This window comes from Cryptomeria japonica, chromosome 11, assembly GCF_030272615.1.
Source record: "Cryptomeria japonica chromosome 11, Sugi_1.0, whole genome shotgun sequence".
In the NCBI taxonomy this organism is placed as follows: Eukaryota; Viridiplantae; Streptophyta; class Pinopsida; order Cupressales; family Cupressaceae; genus Cryptomeria; species Cryptomeria japonica.
Genome location: NC_081415.1, coordinates 119,582,476 through 119,607,333, shown reverse-complemented (window position 1 = coordinate 119,607,333; position 24,858 = coordinate 119,582,476).

Here is a 24,858-nt window from a genome sequence, read left to right as displayed (position 1 = left end):
AGGATCAAATGCTGCTAGATATAATGTCAGATGATACACAATTCATTAAGAATTTAGAATACTACATGGATGCACTCTCAAGGTTCAACAGTGATATGACCAGAATAAAGGTGATCAGGCCAGAAATTGAAGATGACAACTATCAGCAGCATCTCAAGTCTCTTCATGACCTCAAACAATATGGATTTGAAGACTTCTAAATATTTATTCTCTCTTTTCTATGTTTCTTCTACTTTTGATTTGATCACTTCTGATCCTTTTTCCTCTCTTTCCCTTAGTTTTCAAATTTTGATATTGTAAAAGGCCCGAAGCTTGTTGCATCCTCAATTTTTCTATAAGAGGATAATCAAGGCCTTGTTTTTCCCTCTCTTTCAACTTCGACTTCTACATATACTAAAAAAGTCTAATAGAAGCAGATATACTAATTCACCAAGGGTGAATAATATACAAAAAGACCATGGTTGTTATCCAGAATCTTATATGAATCAATGAAATTGAGGATTTTTTGGTTGAGGTTCATATGTCTACACTGTGTTGTTGAGTTTCAATGGGCTTCAGCTTCTTCTATAGTAGAAGACTAAAATTGCTTACTCTATTCAAAGGGATTCTATGTAGAGAACAAGTAGTAAGTTGTAATTGGGAAAATTCATCTCATGCTATGGTCAATATCAAATATTAATCATATTTTTTGATACCAATGCGATTAATTGTCTCCATGATCATGATGTAATTACTAATGCAACACTACACTTTTTTGATACTTGAATGTTGAATCAAAATTATCAAATAAATAAATACTAATGCAACCTTGTTCTTGAACACTGAAAAATAGTAGTACGTTAATTTATTAACTTGTGAATAGGAATTTGAAAAATGCAATTGCATGTCAAAATTAAATGAAATTGATAGAAACATAAAATATCATGAAGCACAATTAGGATTTTGTAATGTGACAGATGAAATACATTGTGCAATATGAAACCAAAAGTTTAATAAATACCTAGTAACTGCTAGCACTAAATTTGCCAAAACATCTCATCATCCTGATAATCAAATTGAGAGATTCCTTGATTATTGTCTTTGTTTTCTTCAATCTACATACCTTCACTTGAATGAATCTCAAAACTAGTAGTACATGTGTCACTACCGCAGGCATTCATTCTATCACTGTCAGTTGTCCCACCTTGGTTTGAAGTGTTCCACAACCCTCTTCTTTCAGTTTTGGACTTCTAGATTCCCAATGCCCTTTCATAAGGAAAACTTTGGACATTATACCTTGATGTATACAACCGCAAACAATTTTCCAAATTCTTGTCTAGTTTGTTCCTTAACTTTGATTTCAAGAACCCTAAAGAACTCAAAACTCTCTCATCCTCCATCGAACCCAATATCATGTTTTGACATAAATTAGCAAGTTTGAGATACTCTGATAATGAATCAACCAATTGTACGCTCTAACTTATCTTTGTCCAAATCTATTTTATTGATCTCTCCTCCATGGGGTTCTCTTCTTTTTTCGATTCATCAAAATGATGTCTCATAGTTAATGCAAAATGGGTTGATTGCTCTCTAAGAATTTTTTTTTTTTAAATTCCTTCTATAGTTTGTCAATTGATTTTTACAAATTTGCAAAAATGGTTAATCAAAGTCATTATCCTACGATGAAAATTAGTTGGATTGTTGAGTTCCCAATATTGATGAAACACAATAGACATGGCTTCAAGTAAATCATCATGAGGGAATCATTTTCTAATTTCTAAGGAAACAGAAGAGACGATTTTCTTCAAAACTAGTAGTCACAAAATCAACAATCTTGCTCACTTACTTCTTTCTTCTTAGACCACTTTCCTGGTTTTGTGATCATGGCAAGGTGGTGCATTGGTATCTCAAATCCACGTACACTAACACATAACTCCTCGTTTGCATTAAACTGAAAAAAATTGTTAGGATTGTTCAAATTTGTCAATGTATGTCAGCTAGCAAATTTTAAATCAACAAATGTTTGTTCTAATTGATAGAGATTATTGAGGGTCATGCATGTCATTTTATGTAGCTTAGCATATTCAGCAATATACATAGCTCTTTCTTGGGCTTTTTTCACAAGATGGTTCATTTCCTCTAGCATGGGGAGAAGACCTGCTAAAGTTGGGATTGTCTTTATATCACATAACCTACAAAGTAGGTCAAGAGCTTTGTCTAATGTGTGGCGATGTTCGTACATTACTCCAATCAAGGATCGATATTCTAAACAAACTCGATGTGTTGGACCACGCAAGGAGATCCATCTAGTATCAACATCCTTCAGAAGTTTGTTCCCATCGGTTATTCCATCGGTAAAAATTTAAAATTCCAAAAACCATTTGGGACTTCGACAGAAATATGAGTAGAGCTCTCTGATTAAATCTTCAACATTTGTTACTACAGGATACTTGCTCACAATTTTAAAAGCTAGACTACATGGCATTCATGTAGGGCGAACAAGAAGTTTGTAGCTTTATGCAAAGACCATTCTTATGACCTTGCATTACTGAAGCTCCATCCACTCCTACACATACCAACTTTTTTGCAATTGTCAAGTCATCCATACCTCCATATTCAATTAATAAATTCATAACTAGTTGAAACAGATTTTTCGTTGTCGCACTCTCCTTCAATTTAGAAACACATAGTAGATGAGGTTGGTGGACATGATTCTTTATGATATAAACATGCATACATACCCAAGACATTTATCTATTGTCGTAACTTCATCCAAAGACAATGCAATAAAGTTTGACTCTCTAATTATTTCCTTTATATCTTGTTTTTCAACCTCAGCAAGACAACTTGCCCAATCCCAACCACTGTTTATTGACCAGTGACTGTTAGGAAAGTTTGGAACTCCCAAAAAGGATAACAGAGTACTATTTTTTGGGTAGCCTGTCATAGGACACCCTCTGGTCAAAATATGAAAAACAACACTTAACTGAACAGTTTTTCCCAATTGTGTGACTACCATTGCCTTTCCAAAAACACCTTCAAGAGAACCTCCAGATTCAGCAATCTTTGCTTGTCTTTTCAAATGCGCATTATATTCCTTGGCACACTTAACATACTAACATTTCTCCTTTGTTTTCCATCTTATCACTGATTTTCCAATTCCATCTATGATTTTCTTTTCGTAAACTTTGCCGATATACTTTTCAATGGTGTAAAGATTTAGTTGCAACCTCTTATCCTTTTTATATTTCCAACTACAAATCTTACACCTGCATTCTATTGGAGGGTCACCTTTGTTTGGATTCTCCATTGGTTCAATGAATGGATAATTTGACACCCAATCAGTTTGAAAATACCTCACCATATCCCACTCCCGACCCATTTTTTATTTGGATTTTCTTTTCCCCTTGCCTACATCATCATTATCTACAGCATTGTCAACCAAGTTGATTATCACATTCCCGCTACCCTGGGTATCTACCAAATCTTCTTCTTCTTTGTCATCTGAGATATCACATTCGCTACCTTCTTCAATATTTGGTGTAAGTTGTGAATGTGGTAGTTGTGACGTTGTACCTTCATGATCATCTTTTTTACCACAAACATTGTTAAAGTATGAATTTAAGGTTCTATGTTTTATTGACCTCTCCCACATTCAGGAATCTTACCCTTCTTCCTATTTGACATCTCCGATGAAATAACGGTTGCAAGTGCAAAAAACTATTTACTTCTTTAAGAAGCAATAATAGACTATAAGATTCATTGCCCCTAGGGCCTAGAATCTAGATGTCTAAGGTCTCCCTACTCAATAAGAATGATCTAAAAGTTGCTAATAGATTGATATGAATAGTATTATAACACTTCAAAGAAACGATCACTTACCTTTAGATTCTCGGAGACTAGCACAGAGCAGTAGTAGACGGCAATGCAACAATGGTTGTTCATGTCTGTAACTTGGCTATTGATCTGAATTGAGAGCTCTGAACCGACCAAATTGTGTAAATAAAAATTTGATCTTTCATAGAATCTTATACCAATCCATATTTGGTGAATATTGCAGGAATTTTAAATGGTATACCAGAAATTTGGCGAATCCCACTTAATTCTAACACGTCTTATGGAAACATTGGACGAATGAAACATTGACAAAACATATACATTGTAATTTACTAGGCGAGTATGGACCATCCATTGGGATGGACTTATAATAAAATTGGTGAAATCAATCCTCTCCCAACATTAAATGATTAATGGTATTGGCGAATATTGGGGAGAATTAAGACACTCTTCCGAAAAATGTCGAGCGAATTGGGTCCTCATGCAAATTGAACTATTGATGGCTATTGGTGAATTACGTCGATGCATTGAGGCACACTTCTGAAAACTCAAGCGAAAATATTAAATAGACCATTTTGAGAATATTATCGGAATTTTATAAAGTCGGGGAAATCCGGCCACCTAGATTGTTCCAACTTATTCGTCATTTTTTAAATGCCTGAGACAAAATATTCGCCAATTGGCAAATATTTGCCACTATAGTTTTCTTTGGTTGAAAATGATGTATCTAAACAATTTTCTCAAGCATTAATCCTAGCTCCTAGTAATAGACAGCATGATCCATCATTAGAGCATGGTCCTTGTTTGGAACTTGTGATAGCTCCATCTACTGTGCTCAACGTCACTCCTCTTGCATATTATCCACCTTCCCAAAACAATGTTCAACAAGATAGGGAGGTAGATGACTTGCTTGATTAGCTTCATTTTTGTCATAAATTCTCTCTCTCTCTCTCTCTCTCTCTCTCTCTCTCTCTCTCTCTCTCTCTCTCTCTCTTTGGCTTGTTCATAACCTTCCTCTATTTGTTTCTCAATTCTTCTATTTGTTGTCCCTAGTGTTGTCTACTTGCTCAGACGATGCAAAGCATTGAGATCTCTTTTGGTCTCTCCCATGTTGACTCAAAATACACATGCCCTTCTTCCATATCGGTTCTAATTTCTTTGGGGATGAGGAAAATTCAATGAAAATACATACATGATATACATTATTTATCATAATAGCATATTAACCCCAGAGTTAAGTGGAACCCCTATGTGTTTTGTGTTTTGTGATCATTATCCTTTGATGTATCCATCTTGGGGGCATGTCATTGTAATATCTTTTGCATAAATGTGTACTACCTTAAAGAAATTGCTCCTGATTGGGTGTGTGCAATCGCTTTAATGTGGGGGCATACACTCCGCTCAATGTTTCTCTCTTTGTGCATCTTGATACTCAAGTTACTTAGCAAGCTTAGCAATTTGCTTTGTAATTTTGGTATTTTTCTTTTTATGACTCATGGTGAGTGATCCTTACTAGGCTTGAAATCATGGTTCTCTTTCTCTTTCTTATGATGTCTCTTTTATCTTGATCTTGAGGTCATAAGATGCCTAAAGTCCACTGGGGGGCTTGGCATGTCTTTTCTCCTTAGCATCTTGATGAAAGCCTTTCAATGTGAACCTTTGTACTTTACTGAGAGTATGCGTAGTCTCATACTCCCGCTAAAGTGGGGGGCTAAATGTAGAGTCCTAAATTGTACTCCCTTATAATTTTGTCTGCATTTGAGCCCTCACCTTGGCATTCATGCTCCGAAGCCTGAATAGGACCTAATTATGCTCTTACTATGCAAATCTATCATCATTTTCACTTTGTACATCATCTTGCCCCTTGATTTTGGTATCTGATTGGGCAAGACTAGGGCGTGGCACCTTAATCCTCCCAATTAGGACCCAAATTTGGCCCTCTTAACGGTCATGTGATTTGAGTGGGAATTAAGGCTTTGCGTGCGCTCATGTCAAAAAATTAATTAGTTTTTTTACAGGCAAGCATAAAAAGAGATCTACCCCTCTCATTGGATCATCCACACACATGAAATTCAATTTGACATCAAGCATTCAAGTTCAAGCAAGCAAGCAATCGGTCTTCCTTCAAGAATTAGAGCAAAGATAAAGTGTCAAGATTCAAGCATTGGAGTTGACATTCATGTTCTATGTTATTGAAGACTTCATAAAACCATAATTATGTGTGGAGACAAACAAAACTTCACAAGGAGGTATATTATTTGTGATTTCAGGTATAGATTGACAGTTTCTTAATCAAAATTCGAGCAACTAGTTTTTTGGGATTTTTTCTTGAGCACATGTTTTTCAAGGAAATATTTGTAGGTCATCAAAAAATATGAGCACTTTGAGGTGAAACAAATCTCTCCATTGCATCCACAACAAAAAAAACCCTAAGATTGCTTGTCATTTCGTCTAAATTCACATCGATGAAATATTCGACGTTTTTTGGGGGATATGAATTTGGGAAACGATTTTCACATTGATCTGTACATATATGTACGACCTATGAATTGTACATTCATCACTGACATCAACATCTAGTCATCATTAACATTAGTGTCTAGTCATTTTTCACATAAACATCTAGTCAATTGCCACATCAACAACACATCATCCACCACACCAATAGTTTGCTATGTTATTTGCCACATCATCTACCACATCAACAATTCTCTGCCATCTTCCATGTCAACATGATACCATGTTTGTGTCATTTGTTCAAATGCCACATCATTGCCCAAGTTTCCCTTCAAACCATTTTGACTTGCCTTTGGTTTTTTCGCCATAACTTGAGCATACAGACTCAAAATCATGCCAACAAGATATTTTTCTAGATTTTACTCCAATTTTTGTACTAGGCCTCCAAATTCAAATTTGCATTTTTGCACTTTCGAGACTGTATCTTCAATGTTCAAACTCCATTTTTTGCAAACTGGATATAGTTAGAAAGCTAGATGAGTTCTCTACCTAGATCTCATATCTGTTATTCTAGATTTACATTTTATTCAATTTTTTGTGTTTCCACTATTTGGTCAATTGCTTTGATATTTTGGCACCTACAATGGATTTGTTTGTTGGAGAGGGTTGTATTTGATCCATCTTACATGTGTTAAGATGTTTAGGATCTGATTATTTCATTTGAGGAGGTATTATGGGCTTTTTTGTTCATCTTTTTATCATCATCTTGACAAAGCACAATTATGAATCTTGGTGATATGACATCCTGACACATCTCAAGTGGCTAGATATTTTATCTTATTTGTATCAACTCATACTTGAACCAGTCACTCTAGGAGGTATATCATCTTAAGGTAATATGATAGACCATGTTGTAGAAGTGATTTGTTTTAGTGTTGATCATGACACTATGTGTGGTATATCAAACCTTGAGTGTCCTTCTATACCTTGGACTAGACTTTGGGAGATGTATGGAGACCCTCATATCTCTCCATTCCTAGAGAATCTTACAACCCCCCTTGCACATGTAGATTGTATGCCCTTGGATAATGACATAAAGGAGCTTGAGTACATCATTGGTCTTGCATGTTCAATGAATCAGAGGCATGTATTCATGTTCCTTCTCCTCACATTGAGATCCCATCTCAATCATCTTCATTTTCTATTATACCTTATGACCTTAGCATTTGCACATGCATGGCCCCCATTGATTCAATGCAACAAGATATTGTTCTTCCAAAGACAACTACTTGGGATTTGTATCTTACAAACATATCATCATTATTTGTGGAGTATCATATTGTAGATCTAGAGGATTGGATTGAGAACATTGATCTCTTATTTGTTGACATCCTCATTAGTGTTGTCAACCCATCTTCATCACCCATGGAGCTCAATCTTCTTCAGTTTTTGTAGAAATCTTGATTTGTTGTCTCCTGCATTGATTGGGCATGTACCTAATTGGTTTGTGGCATCATCATCTTTCATGGACAAAGCAACATTTGAGAAATTTTCAAAGGAATGTAGTATTTGTATTTGGATTCCTACTTCTTCCAATTTATGAAATTTGATTCTCATACCTCCAATGGACTTATTTCTTCCTAAGCGGAGAAATCTTTTTTGTAAGTAGTGGGTCATGTTTTGTCTTCAAACGTTTATCATTGGCACATGAAAAGGGAAGATGAAGAATTTGAGCAACTTGAAGCCATATTTGCTAAAAGAGTACCTAAAGAACCGATAGGAAGTAAGTATGAAGGAAAATCACCTTTTAAATGTTTTGCATGTAATAAGATAGGTCATTTTGCATCTAGATGTCCTGAAAAGAATTCAAGATTTGAAAGAAGAGCTAGAAGATATTTTAAGCCTAACCCTAGATATCAGAACAATTAAAAGTATAGGAAAAACAGAGATAAATCATGCTACTTTATGGATGAGGAAGGTGTGACTGATTCTTATGATGAATCAGCACAAGACACTTCTAGTGGTTCTAGCAATGGAAAGGAATGTGTGTTCCTGGCTATCAAGGAAGATGTTCCAGCACTAGAAGAGAATGTACCTAAAGAGAAGGCTCTTGCTACTAAAATTAAAGATAAGGATGAATGGGTAATTGACACTAGATGTTCAAATCATATGACTGGAGATAAAAGGAAGTTTCTATCTTTCCCAGAATTTGATGGCGGTCTGGTTAGATTTGGAGATGACAAAGCATGTATGATCAAAGGAAATGGAACTATATCATTAGATGGTAAGCACAATACTGATAATTTTTACTATGTTGAAGGTTTAAGGCATAATATTTTCAGTGTAGGACAATTGGTAGATAAGGGATTTCAATTACATTTCAAATATGAAAAATACAAGATCATTAATAGATCTGGATTGGAGATTGCAACCAATACTCAGACAAAAGGTAATATATTTCATTTGAATTTCGGTGAGAAGACATGTTTGACTGCACAAATTAATGAGAGTTGGCTATGGCATAAAAAGCTATGTCATGTGAATTTTGATAGCATGGTAAAGATCAATTCAACTAAGGTAGTTAGAGATATACCTAAGATTGTGAAGCCCTATAATCCAGTATGTAAAGAATGTCAAATGGGAAAACAAATCAAAACCTCTTTTAAGAGTATACAAGACAAATCTGATGATGTTCTTGATCTTATTCATACTAGTTTGTGTTGTCCTTCTAGAATTAAAAGTTTTTAAGGTGATAGATATTTTATGTTAATCATTGATGATTATTCTAGAATGATGTGGGTTACTTTTCTAAGGGAGAAATTTGAGGCTTTTGAGAATTTTAAAATCTTTAAAGCTAAGGTTGAAACTGAGACAAGATTGAAGATTAAGTGCTTAAGGTCAGATCATGGTGGAGAATTCACATCTGGTGAGTTTAATAACTTTTGTGAGAAGCATGGCATAAGGAGACAATTTTCTACTCCCCGGACACCTCAGCAGAATGGAGTTGTGGAAAGGAAGAATAAAACTATCTTGGATGTTGCTAGAACCATGATGATCGAAGCTAATCTACCTCATATCTACTGGAGATAAGCAGTGAGCATGGTAGTTTATACATTCAACAGAGTTCATATCAAAGGAGAAACTGATAAGACACCTTATGAATTATGGTTTGGCAATACACCTACAGTTAAGTATTTCATAATCTTTGGTAGTAAATGCTATATCAAGAGAGATGATGTCATTGGCAAGTTTGATCCTAGATGTGATGAAGAAATATTTCTTGGTTATTCTAATGAAATCAAAGCATATAGATGTTATAACAAGAGATTACAGAGAACTGTGCAGAGCGCTAATGTCAAGGTGGATGAGCAAAATAGAAGTCAAAAAAGAATTTATGAGCAAGAACCGGCAGTGGAAATGATCATAACTGAACCGGTAACACCTTTACCAGAACAGAATGTTGAACCAGTTACTGAAGATCAGGGAAGAGGAATAGAAAATCAAAAGACTCCTAGGTATGTAAGGTTGAATCATTCTGAAGACCAAATCATTGGGGATAAAAACAAAGGAGTGATGACAAGAAGAAGATTGGCAGCTAATGAGGTATGTTTAATTTCTCAAGTTGAACTGGTATCAGTAACCGAAGCATGTAAAGATGAATATTGGATGAAAGCTATGGAAGAAGAATCAGACAAATTGAAAAGAATAACACATGGATTTTAATTCTCCGACATAAAAATAAGAATGTTATTGGAACTAAATGGATTTTTAGGAATAAATTAAATGAAGATGGACAAGTTGTGAAAAATAAAACTAGATTGGTTTGTAAAGGATATCATCAGAAGGAAGGAATTGATTATGGTGAAACTTTTACACTCGTAGCTAGGACTAAAGTTTTAAGATTATGTCTTGCCTATGATGCACATAAAAACTACAAGGTTTATCATATGGATGTTAAGTGTGCTTTTCTGAATGGGGATCTTGATGAGGAAGTTTATATTAAGCAACCTGATGGTTTTTCACTTTCAGATGATAAAAACATGGTTTGCAGGTTAAAGAAAGCTTTATGTGGATAGCTTGGTATGCAAGGTTGGAAAAATATCTTTTAAAGCTTGGTTTCACTAAAGGTAATGCTGACAGTATTCTATATTATAAAGTCACTGATGATGATATACTGATTATTGAGGTCTTTTTGATGACATCATTTTTGGAGGTAAAGAAAGTTGTGCAAGGAATTTTCTAAAAATCTGGAGAAAGAATTTGAAATGTCTATGATTGGGGAAATAAAAAATTTCTTAGGTTTGCAAATTACTCAGACTGATAAAGGTATTTTCATCTATCAAACTAAGTATGTTAGGGAGATGTTGAAGAAATTTGGTATGGAAAATTCTAAACCGGTTAGTACTCCTATGGTTACAAGTGAAAATTTGACAAAGAAAGATGAATCAGCAAGAGTAAATCCTACAAGATACAAGTCTATGATTGGAGGTCTGCTTTATTTGACTCGGACTAGACCAGATATAATGAATGCAGTTTGCATTGCATCAAGATATCAAAGTGATCCTAGAGAAAATCATGAGAGTGAGTGAAAAGGATTTTTAGATACTTACAAGGAACATCTGAATATGGTTTGTGGTACCCTAAAGATGATGACTTTACTTTATGTGCATAGACAGATGCAGATTGGGCAAGTGATGTTGATGATCGTAAAAGTAATTCTGGTGGAGCTTTCTTTCTTGGAAAGAAACTTATTTCATGGATCAGCAAGAAACAATCATGTACTTCTTTATCTACTATTGAAGTTGAGTATGTTGTTGCTGCTACTAACTGTACACAAGTTCTATGGATGAAGAAATGTTGAAGGACATTAAAGTGCATTGCAATGGACCAGTAGTTATTCACTATGATAACTCTATTGCTATAGACATATCAAAGAATCTGGTATTTCACTCTAAGACAAAGCACATATCTATCAAGTATAACTTTTTGAAGGAGAAGCTGGAAGAAAATGAAGTAATATTGGTTTATATGAACACTAAAGAGCAGATTGCAGACATTTTCACTAAACCTTTGCCTAAAAATTCATTTGAGTACCTTAGAGACAGATTAGGGGTTTCTGCCCCTCCGACAGAAAATTGATTGATGCTTTTTGGCATCAGTTCGGTATGCATTATCAGAGCTATTATTCATTCTGGATTGATGTGGTGATGCTACTACTGAGAGGGAGTAGCTAGTATTGTGATTCAGTGGTTTATGATTTTGCTTTGATATTTATGTCAGATTTCTGGTATTGATGTCAAATGGGGAGAGATATTCATGTGAAAAACTTAAGGGTTATATACATTAGGGGGATAATTTTGTAGACCTTAATTGTGATATCATCTACAAAAAGAGTATGGATCAGAACTTCATTGTTATATTCTTATGTGGGAGATTTGTTTGGCATTTCTTGGCACTTGGATGTTTTTCACATCTAGTGTTGTCATCAATGCCAAAGGGGGAGATTGTTGGCCATTTGGAGGAATTGATTATGTGTTGCATTGATGTTTCATCATTGATGTCAACACTAGTTGCTTTGGCTGTTTTACCGATATCCTTTTGGTCCCAGTAGGTTGTTTGGTTTCTGGTTGGCTAGATTATTATGATCTGGTATACTTCGGTATGCTTTGGTTTATGGAATTGGCTTAGATATGCTATTCTTGCTACTCAGATATATGTTCAGTCAGTTGGTATTGATTTGGTGATCGGATGCTATCTTATGTGTTGGTAATCCGATGAGGGTTTCACCGGCAGAGCTTTGATGAAGATCTTTTGATGTTATGCATAAGTGGTGTTGGTGTGGCTTCTAGTATGGTTTCAGGATGTTGATGGTTATCATGTTCGTGTTCTAGTTGATCGGTGGTGTTGCATTTAGTACCAGACCTATTTTGTACTATCTAGGTTATGGACCGGCTTATTGTAACTATGGCCAACATGTTTTGTATTTATGTACTTGGTTTATTGTCTAGTGGTTGACCTTATTGTTTATGGTTTAGAGTTTCTATATATGTGTGTATGATCTCATTGTAGATCATGGTATGGTATGGGTATGCAAGTGAATAATGTAATAATATTCATGCAGAGGATTTGGTCGATCATTGGTGATTGAGTTGGGTTTATGTAAGAGGATTAATTCCTTCGGTATTGAGCTTAACTGGAACTGTACTCAGGCATAGGAGATGTTATTATTGTAGTCCATTCTTCCTTATGGATTGTAGTCTTGATTTTTATGTAGTCAGTGAGACTCCTTTTGTAATGAGCAGTGTGCTCTAGGCTGTTGGCCTTCCTGCAAGTGCAGACCCCTCAATTTGTAATCACATACTTACTGCAGAAGTATTGTCTAAGTGTGGGTAGGCTTCCCGTCGTGGTTTTTCCCTTTACCGGATTTTCCACGTACAAATCTTAGTGTCATGTAGATGGTATTTATTCTCTAATTGTTGCTTGTGGTTAATTGATATATCTGCTATTTCATTAATTGGTTTATGCATTCCGGTATTGATCTTATGTGTTCCGGTATTAAAGTTTTAATTTCTTAAGATTCTGATAATCTGGTGACAACTGATTCATCCCCCCCCCCTCTCAGTTGTCTTCTAGGGACCCATTCATGTTTGCATTCACGCATTCATAATTAGCTCTTTAGTGTATCCCTAAGTTAATCTTAAGGGGGGTGTTAGAGTAATTAGGACAATTATCTAATTATTTAATTAATTTGGTCTTTTGATTAATTTATTCACTTAAACTAAAATTAGGTGCTTTTTCTTGTTATTTAATTAGGCTAGTAATAGTTTAAGTTGTCTCATTCATTATGATTGTGACACTTGACATTAGCCAATTTAATATAGCTTTAGGGTTTTTCATCTAGGGTTTCATTCATCATTTTTTAAGTATTCATTCATCCATTTTAATCATATTCTTTTATACTTGATCAATACAAAATTCTCATGTTGTGTTGAGCTTATTGTTCTCTTTTGATCTCTCTTGTGTGATAAGTCTTTCACTTGTAGATGATTCTTGGCTCCTATGGTTGTATCATCAACTTCTACAACAAAGTGGTAGTTTGACTAGGGCAAACCCCTATACAACCACTCAATATATTTCGTTGGTCTTCTATGTGTAGGTGCAAGTGAAGGAGCTACTTAGAGGAAGTCTATGAGCTTTTCTGACATTTCTGGTGATATTTAAACTCTCCTTTTTCATTTCATTTCATTTTTTGTCACTTCAATTTTGTTTAGTCATATTTTATAGCTCTTCACATTATGAATGTTTTATAGATCATTTTGAGTTTCTTTGTGACAATTCATGTTCTTTGACTAGATAGGATGTTAGTGTGTTGTGTTATCATTTGTGTGTCATGTGTTCATCCTAGAAAAAGAGATTGTCAAGTTATCCATGAGACCTTTGTGGTCTGTGCTTCTAATTTCTAAAGTCCCAAGAACTTGAATGATTTTGTTCATAGTTAAAACATACATTTAGTTAATTAGAAGGTAAACCTGAAAGTCATATTTACTTGAGGCCTTATCTAAGTGGAGGGTTGGAACTTGAATAATTGAAGGGTTTTTTTATCCTTCATAGTGGTTCACTTTTAATACTCTATATTTTGGTGAACTTAATGTGAACTTGTCTTTACTCGAAAAAATTCAAAAAAAAACAGTTTCTTTAAACACTAAAACAAGAAGCGTTTTTCCTCAAATTATGTTATCATGATTTCTGATGTTTGCAATATTGCATATTGTGACAGTCTTCCATGAGATTCACAAACTAGTCTACAACTTCTAAAAATGTAATTAGAAGAAGCCTAAGAACTAACATACCTCAAACCAAACATTGTCCTACTAGACCCGGTCTAATGTTCTCTCTCCTAATTTTCATCTAGTCTTTGAAAATTCTTCAGAATAAAACTCTTAGACAAATTCTCCCCTAAGTCTCCTCCTCATGTGGACCATGAGTCTTCTCTTAAGGTCCCCTTTTGACGAGGTGCAATCCCTAGAGGAGAACTTAAGGGACTTTGAAAACTTTTTTAATCATACTAATGTGTTCACTCAAGCCACCCCTATTTTGATAATCTAAGAAACTTGTTCATCTTAGATTATAAGGTCCTTGAGTTTCTTTGTGCATTAACTAACATTGTTAAGACGTACATTATTATACCTTTGTTTTATCTCGCCCTCAAGATACTAATTTGGATATGATTGGTCCCCAATTGAATCTCCCAATGCCTAAGGTGTTGGTGCATATGGTTGACTCAAATCCTATCACAAGCCCTATAAACAAGCATTGTGTTTGTGAATCTGATTACACCTGGAATAATGTGTCTCAAATTCCTTTGGGGTATAACATCCTTCCTCCTATTAGCTCTATCAATCTCTGCTTCCACAATCAATTCTTCCATTTCTAATTTTTTTGCCACAATGGCTAATCCGCCTCCACCTCCCCCATCATCTAATCCCATTCTAAACACCTTGTTGCAAAAAATGGGCCAAATGTAGTCTCATTTTTCTAACCTAACCAATGTTGGTACACAATCCACACTGACACCTTAGTATCATCATGACCCTCTTGCTTTGACCATCCTAAATGCACCAATGCCTTAATGGATCAAGACTCTGAATTTTGAGAAGTGCAATGGTAAGGAGATCCATAGATACATGTTAATTCTTTCAATACACTTTGTAGTGATTTTTTGCATCAAGACCATTTGTTAGCTAAGTTATTCCCACATTCCCTTAAAGAGACCACATTAGAATGGTTTCTCTAATTTCTTGATAACTATATTTTTTTGTTTGATCAGCACATTAATCAATTCTTGCAACAGTTTTAGGCAAACATTGGCTCCAAGGTCACCATTGCTAATCTTGTCCACTATATGAAACAACCTAATGTGAAGCTAACTAATTTTATTTCTCATTATCAATCTATATCTGCCCTACCTAATCATGACATTCAAAGGATATTCATGGGAAGTTTGCAATTGGTGTCGAGGGAACAAGTGTATTTGATGAAATATCCTTCTTTTCCGCATTTGTGTACTGCATTGTGACATTATTAGCAGATGTTAACTTAGTATGGGTCTTTTGTCTCATCCTCTTGTCCTGATAATGTTGGAGTTGTGTCTTCCTTTGGAGGGTCAAAGAAGAATAAAGAAAAAACTAATGTAACTACAATTCCTCAAGCAATTAAGAAATGCAGACTTGAATCTCAATGAAATTAGATCTTTCAAAAGTTATTTAATTATTACTTGAATGTGCTCCAAAAATTGCTAAAGTACAATTTGATTACCCTCTCTGAGATTAGACCACTTTTGATAAAAAGCCAAACCTCAATTGGTATGATGTTTCTAAATTTTGTCAATATCATCGAGTGTCTAGGCATGACAGTGAACATTGCATGTGCCTAACACATGTAGTCCAATGCCACATAGATAGCTATACCATTTGGCTTGGTGATAAGAAATAGAATTTGTACAAATCTATTGCTAAATAAAATAGTCAACTACAGATATATATAAATCCTTTTCCATGGGTCATTCTTCTAGCTTCATCACCACTTCTACTTCTTCTCTTTCTAGTAGCTTTGAGTATGTGAACATGGTGAATATTACTCTGATCTCACCTTCAAGTTAGAAGGTTAAGATACCTAATATATCTTTCACACCTAGTGACTTGTCAGTCAATTGAGAGCCTGCTCCTCTATACATTCATGCTCAAGTTAATGCTAATATCACTACTAGCATTATGGTTGACCCACCTACCGAGTCAATGACATAACATAGGAAACCTTTTATTAATGGTCTACATAGGGCAAGGTATGACAAGTATAAGGCCACCATCCATACTCATGATGGTCTTTCTCTTCCTCCTTTGGGATTTATTTATTTGTCAATCTTTGAAGGACCTAAAGTTGTCTCTACAACATCTGTCATGATTCCATAATCTGAATTATTTAGCTCGTAGAACTAGGCATTCCCTAGTTGGTTTCCATGGATGTTGTCAATCATGTTGTCCAGAAATGTTTAAATTTTCCTCATGGTGGCACTATGCAAACTATCCAATACATTAGATATAAACCACTAGTGTTGTGTGGGGGCTTTTCTCTTGACTACTTTTGGCCTACTTTAGTGGGACCCATGTTGCCCCGTGACAATTTATTACATAAAGCATATTATAAGTATAATATCAAGGAAACAACATTTGAGTCAATCCTACCTCCTTCTGTAGCTTCTCATTTCCAATCTACTCCTTAACAACAACATGCCTCATCCTCTACCTCGTTTTCATCAATGACTAAGGACAAGACTACCCCCTCAAGTAAAACTCCTCATTCTTCTAAGAGCTCACAAACTCCAATGGTGCATAGGAGAAGTAAAGGCACCCATGTTGTCAAAGTCTAAATCATATATTTATGAGCTCCCCATTCTCCCTGATATTCGTCACCCTACTTTTTATGGAAGGGTAAGTGTGCTTCTTTTTTTGGTCCTTCACATGTGGCACCTACATCTTGAATTTCAAGGGAACGTCATGTTCCTCTACCTACTCCCAAAGAAAAAGGATGAAAATCGCACATGAATGAGGCTAAGGTCCCTATGTCTATAGCACCTCTTGTTTCATTTGTGGAGACTCCCCTTCTACTAGTGATAGCTGTAAATATGGCTTCACCAATGGAGCACAATGTTACAGATTCTTTTCAGGCTTCTATTCATGGACCCCATCTGCATCAAAGTATAAGAGGCATTGACATGCCATGACTAGGGAACATGATGTCATGCAAAAGGCCACAAATGAGTCTTCTATCCTTATTACAATTTATGCTTCTTGTCCTTTGGTCTATATTCTTGTTTTTGCTTCTACTTTTGCCTTGCTTTCAGCTTCTTCGAGAGACATTGATGAATCTCACCCCAAAAGGATGCAAGTATTCATTTCTCTCCCTTTGGAGCCACGTCTTATCACCTCTTTGCTTGATATTTCTCCATTTGTGTAACCCATAGACATGATTCATATGAAGGTTGTGTCTAGTATGAATCTATTTGCTCTTGCTTCTTAGCATCTCTATTCTAGCTTCCTCAAGGTCCTTCAACTTGCCACGATTAATGTGAAGATTTTATATCAACCGCCTAAGCATAAGTTTGAGTAGGGACCCATTCTTGAGATTCATCATAATAGTTTTTCTCTTTCAGCTCCCCTTTCTTCTATTTTGGTAGTTGAGAAGGCTTTTCTTTCTTCAAAGTTCATCACTACCCCTCTCTCGAGGGTTTGCATTGTGACTCTTGTTTCGCAACCTTTATTTGAGCCACCTCAGTCCTTTTCCAAGAAGTGTTTGTTTGACTCTCTGGAGGATATTCTAGCATTGTCAACCATATTCATAAGACTGTTGACATGACTCATAAGAACTAGTATGGAAATGTTGAGGCAAACTCATCCCCAGGTGTTGTTGTGGGTGAGAGACTTGGCATGCCACCTTAGTTATTGTCCCTTTGAGAGATTGTCCTCCTTCCCCCTATGATCAAGGTTGAGAGGAGGCCAATGTTTTTTTGGAGGTAATTGACTAGAGAAGTTCTTCTTCATGTCTTTAGATTAGAGTGTATTTGTTTGTGCCCCCTCATACTTGTTTGCATATATTTGTTCTTTCTCTTGGAGACTTGGATATAGGAGAGAAAATATGTCTTACTCTTCCTCTATTCATATCATCATTCTTCTCTGTCTTACTTTGATTTTTGACATTCGAAGATGATGGAAAGTGTGAAATGTATTGTGAGAGAATAAGGAAGTGTGATATGCATGTGTGTGTGTGCGCGCGCGCAAGAAGAGGCAAGAAGAGGCTAATATCATCATTCTACTTCTTGTTTGTGTGATTTATACCCTTAGATCCCAATAAAGGTGAGAAGAGACCACATGATGGTCAAGACCAAGTGATTCTAGCGATCTTTAAGGATTATAGAACAAAGAGAATGAAGAAGAAGATTATGAGAAATATTTGAGGAAAATCTAGTTGGACAATCAGACAGCCCATTCATACAACCAACGTCGAACAAGGAGTATGAAGAGGAAATATTAAACTCACAGACATTCTATTGACTATCCATCTTAGGAGAACCAAAAATTGGAGGATTTGAATCGCTAACCCTCAAACGGAAGGAGCACAAGGATGAGTCAGAGCCTGGAAGTACCCAGAGTGTTGGGGATGCTAAAGGTGGTCGCGTAGAGGACACACGTGTGGTCAAGAGTGAAAGGAAAGAACCAGAACATAGTGGTTGAAATAATCCACCTAGGTCGATGCACAAGCGAGTAAGAAGGTGAGAAAGATGGTGACTTCTCTAACAAGTCCCAATGTGCAGAAATTGTCTAAGTTCACAAGGGATGGATCAAAGGACTTCGTACACCATTGCAAGACTTGCATAAAATTATGGAAGGTGAATGGTCGTGATGACCATGATTACTAGTTGAAGGCATTTCCCACCACACTATGGGAAATTGCTATCGATTGGCATACAGAAATAGCGAATCAACACAAAGCATCATAAAATGAACTTAAGAAGGTATTCCACTAAGAGTTTAAACTATTGAGAGAGGACAATGAGATTGTTGCAGAGATCTACAACACTGGGCAAGTAAAGAATGAGATCATAAAAGCATACAATTGTAGTCTCAAATAATTGCTAAACAAGATGGAGAACGAACCGGCTGATGGGTTGAAGAAGTCATGATTTGTCAAGGGATTAATATTGGCCATTTGGAGGAATTGATTATGTGTTGCATTGATGTTTTTTCATTGATGTCAACACTAGTTGTTTTGGTTGCTTTATTGTTATCCTTCTAGTCCCGGTAGGCTGTTTGGTTTCTAGTTGGATTAGATCATGATGATCTGGTATGCTTCGGTATGTTTTGGCTTATGGAGTTGGCTTAGATATGCTATTCATACTACTTAGATTCATGTTCAGACAATTAGTTTTGATTTGGTGATCGAATGCTATTCTGTATGCTGGTAAGCTTGGTTGTTCATTCAATGAGGGTTTCACCAGCAGAGCTTTGATGAAGATATTTTGATATTATGCATAAGTGATGTTGGTGCGGCTTCTAGTGGAGTTTCAGGATGCTGATTGTGACCATGTTCGAGACTTGGTTGATTGGGATCATTGCATTTGGTACCGGACCCATTCGAGTTTGTCTAGGTTATGGATCGGCTTAATGTAACGTGTTGTTTGGACTTCTCAATGAATTTCCAAGATGTCTTATGGGATGGATATTATTTGTTTGGTCTCAAGCCGACATGTTTTGTAATTATGTAATTGTTTTATCATCTGGTGGCCGACCTTATTGTTTATGGTCGAGTGTTTGTATATATATGATGTAAGATCTCATTATAGATCATATGAAGGGATGTTTGGATATGTAAGGAGCAAATAATGTAATTATCATTCATGCAAAGGATTTGGTCGATCATTGGTGATCGAGTTGGGTTTATGTAAGAGGATTTAGTCCTCTGGTATTGAGCTTAACCGGAACTATACTCAAGCATAGGAAATGCTATCTTTGTAGTTCATTCTCTGTTCCGGATTGTAGTCTAGATTTCTATGTAGTCAGTGATACTCCTTTTGTAATGAGCAGTGTGCTTTAGGTTGTTGGTCTTCCTACAAGTGCAGGCCCCTCAATTTGTAATCACATACTTACTACAGAAGTATTATCTGATTGTGGGTAGGCTTCCCACCATGGTTTTCCCCTTTACCGGATTTTCCACGCACAAATCTTGGTGTCATGTGGATGGTATTTATTCTCTAATTATTTCTTGTGCTTAATTGGTATATCTTCTATTTCGGTAATTCGTTTATGCATTCCGGTATTGATCTTTTGGGTTTCGGTGTTAAAGTTTTAATTGCTTAAGGTTCTGGTAATCTGGTGACAACTGATTCACCCCCACCCCCCTCTCAGTTGTCTTCCAATTATTTGAACTGTCTAACAATTGGTATCAGAGCTCTGGTCCTCTCGATAGAAGCTTAACCGCTTAAGGAAGATCCTATGGTGACTAATAGTTCAAGTTCATCTGTTACTATCTTTCAGAGAGAAATTCCTAGGCTTGATGGAACAAGTTACAGAGTATGGAAGATTCGGATGGAGACTCATCTGACATGTCTCAGTAAGGAAATTTGGGAAATCGTAGAGAATGGTGTAACACCTTTTAATCTGGCATCTGGCAATCCTCCTCTGGCAAACTTGGATAAGGAGCTTGAAAATGATTGTAGAGTAAGAGAGGCCCTCTCTTGTGCACTTTCTAATCAGCAAATAATGGGATTAATTGACAAATCAACAACAAAAACTATATGGGACAAGCTGGAGACTCTTAGTGAAGGTGACCCTACTTTTAAGATTGCTAAACTTGATGGTTATCGGGTGAGATATGAAAACTTGAAGACGGAAGAAGATGAAAGGATTACTGCATTCATGGAAAGGCTAAATGAAATTGTTATGGGAATTCAATGTTGTGGTGGATCTTTGAGTGAAGATGATATAGTTTCTAAAATTCTGAGAGCTTTTCCACTGGCTTATAAGATGAAGGCTACTACAATTAATGAATTGAGAACAATGGATAATACTTCTATCAATAGAGATACCTTGGTTGGGAAATTATCTGCTTTTGAGCTTGAAGAATTTCGACCTTTTGGAGATGTGAAGTATGAACCTGCTTTTCATGCATTTACATCATCAACCCGCAAACAAGATTGGAAAGCTTTGTATGCAAAAGAATTGGATGATATGAAGAGAGAAGATGAAGAATTTAACAACTTGAAGCCCTATTTGCAAGAAGAGTACCTAAAGGACTGGTAGGAAGTAAGTATGAAGGAAAAGAACCTTTTAAATGTTTTGCATGTAATAAGATAGGTCATTTGGCATCTAGATGTCCTGAAAGGAATTCAAGATTTGAAGAAAGAGATAGAAGATCTTTTAAGCCAAACCTTGGAGATCAGAACAAGTATAAGTACAGGAAAAACATAGATGGATCATGCTACATCGCGGATGAGGAAGGTGTGACTAACTCTGATGATGAATCGGCAAAAGACTCTGCTAGTGGTTCCAGGAATGGAAAGGAATGGACGTTTCTGGCTATCAAGGAAGATGTTCTGGCACTAGAAGAGAATGTACCTGAAGAGAAGGCTCTTGTTGCTAAAATTGAAGATAAGGATGAATGGGCAATTGACAGTGTATGTTCACATCATATGACTGGAGACAAAAGGAAGTTTCTATCTTTGCAAGAATTTGATCAGAGTCTGGTTAGATTTGGAGATGACAAAGCATGTATGATCAAAGGAAAAGGAACTATATCATTGGATGGTAAGCACAGTACTGATAATGTTTATTATGTTGAAGGTTTAAGGAATAATCTTTTGAGTGCAGGACAATTAGTGGATAAGGGATTTCAATTACAATTCAAAGATGGAAAATGCAAAATCATTAATAGATCTGAATTGGAGATTGTAGTCGGTACTCAAACAAAAGGTAATATATTTCATTTGAATTCTGGTGAGAAGACATGTTTGATCGCACAAATAGATGAGAATTGGCTATGGCATAAAAGGCTATTTCATGTGAATTTTGATTGCATGGTAAAGATCAACTCAACTAAGGCAGTTAGAGATATACCTAAGATTGTGAAGCCCTATAATCTAGTATGTAAAGAATATCAAATGGGAAAACAGGTTAGAACCTCTTTTAAGAGTATACAAGACAAATCTGATGATGTTCTTGATCTTATTCATACTAGTTTGTGTTGTCCTTCTAGAATTAAAAGTTTTTAAGGTGATAGATATTTTATGTTAATCATTGATGATTATTCTAGAATGATGTGGGTTACTTTTCTAAGGGAGAAATCTGAGGCTTTTGAAAAGTTTAAAATCTTTAAAGCTAAGGTTGAAACTGAGACAAGATTGAAGATTAAGTGTTTAAAGTCATATCATGGTGGAGAATTCACATTTGGTGAGTTTAATAACTTTTGTGAGAAGCATCGCATAAGGAGACAATTTTCTACTCCCCAGACACCTCAGCAAAATGGAGTTGTGGAAAGGAAGAATAGAACTATCTTGGATGTTGCTAGAACCATGATGATGGAAGCTAATCTACCTCATATCTACTGGAGATAAGCAGTGAGCATGGTAGTTTATACATTCAACAGAGTTCGTATCAAAGGAGAAACTGATAAGACACCTTATGAATTATGGTTTGGCAATACACCTACAGTTAAGTATTTCAGAATCTTTGGTAGTAAATGCTATATCAAGAGAGATGATTTCATTGGCAAGTTTGATCCTAGATGTGATGAAGGAATATTTCTTGGTTATTCTAATGAAAGAAAAGCATATAGATGTTATAACAAGAGATTACAGAGAACTGTGCAGAGCGCTAATGTCAAGGTGGATGAGAAAAATAGAAATCAAAACAGAATTTATGAGCAAGAACCGGCAGTGGAAATGATCATAACTGAACCAGTAACACCTTTACTGGAACAGAATGTTGAACTAGTTACTGAAGATCAAGGAAGAGGAATAGAAAATCAAAAGACTCCTAGGTATGTAAGGTTGAATCATTCAGAAGATCAGATCATTGGGGATAAAAAAAAAGGAGTGATGACAAGAAGAAGATTGGCAGCTAATGAGGTATGTTTAATTTCTCAAGTTGAACCGGTATCAGTAACCAAAGCATGTAAAGATGAATATTGGATGAAAGTTATGGAAGAAGAATTAGATCAGATTGAAAAGAATAACAGATGGATTTTAATTCTCCGACATAAAAATAAGAATGTTATTGGAACTAAATGGATTTTTAGGAATAAATTAAATGAAGATGGACAAGTTGTGAGAAATAAAGCTAGATTGGTTTGTAAAGGATATCCTCAGAAGGAAGGAATTGATTATGGTGAAACTTTTGCACATGTAGCTAGGATTGAAGTTTTAAGATTATGTCTTGCCTATGATGCACATAAAAACAACAAGGTTCAATCAGTTGGTTTTGATTTGGTGATTGAATTCTATCTTGTATGCTAGTAAACTTGGTTGTTCATCAGGTGAGGGTTTCACCGACAGAGATTTGATGAAGACATTTTGATAGTATGCATAAGTGGTGTTGGTGCAGCTTCTAGTGGAGTTTCATGATGTTGATGGTGATCGTGTTCGAGACTTGGTTAATTGGGATCATTGCATTTGGTACTGGACCCATTCGGGTTTGTCTAGGTTATGGAGCAGCTTAATGTAACGTGTTGTTTGGACTTTTCGATGTGTTTCCAGGATGTCTTATGGGTTGGATATTATTTGTTTGGTCTCAAGCCAACATGTTTTGTAATTATGTAATTGTTTTATTGTTTGGTGTCCGACCTTATTGTTTGTGGTCGAGGCTTTGTATATATATGATGCAAGATCTCATTGTAGATCATATGAAGGGATGTATGGATATGTAAGGAGCGAATAATGTAGTTATCATTCATGCAGAGGATTTGGTCGAGCATTGGTGATTGAGTTGGGTTTATGTAAGAGGATTTAATCCTCCGGTATTGAGCTTAATCGGAACTGTACTCAGGCATAGGAGATGCTATCTTTGCAATTCATTCTCGCTTCCGGATTGTAGTCTGGATTTTTATGTAGTCAGTGAGACTCATTTTGTAATGAGTAGTGTGCTCTAGGCCATTGGCCTTCTTGCAAGTGCAACCCCTCAATTTCTAATCACATACTTACTGCAGAAGTATTATTTGATTGTGGGTAGGCTTTCCACCATGGTTTTTCCCTTTACCAGATTTTCCACGTACAAATCTTGGTGTCATGTGGATGGTGTTTATTCTCTAATTGTTGCTTATGCTTAGTTGGTATATCTGCTATTTCGGTAATTGGTTTATGTATTCCAGTATTGATCTTTTGGGTTCTGATATTAAAGTTTTAATTTCTTAAGGTTCCGGTAATCTAGTGACAACTAATTCCCCCCCACCTCTCTCAGTTGTCTTCCGGTTATTTGAACTGTTTAACAATTAATTCCCTCCTTGAGGAGAAAAATGAAGGTAGTGCCTTCATCCTCATACACCGATGCTTACAATTGGGAGATGGACATCGAGAGTGAAAACAAAACATCCTCCTAAGGGAAGAGGAAGACTAATGATGATGAAGCACCAACGACAACAGTGATGAAGAATCCATAACAGTTCAGGTCCTACAATGAGATATGATGAGAGAATTGAAGGCAGAGAAAGGAACCTATAAAGAAAGTAATGAACTATGGTGTACTAAATTCCAAAGTGAGGGGCACACGAAAGGTAATTGTTTTAGAAATATGTTTAGTGAGATTTGCCAAGTGTTGGGTCATTCAATCAAGGAGTGCCCATACAATTTGAAGATGAGAAGTACACAAGTACTCTTCACACAGGGAGAGTCCACTCCATCAAAACTACATAATGTTTCGCCAGATATTTATCAAAACCAATGAGAGCGAAATCAAATACAATATGACTCAAAGAATTCCTATCATACAGTGCAAACAATGTGGCGAATGGGGACATTTTGCAAGACTACCAAAATAAGAAAGA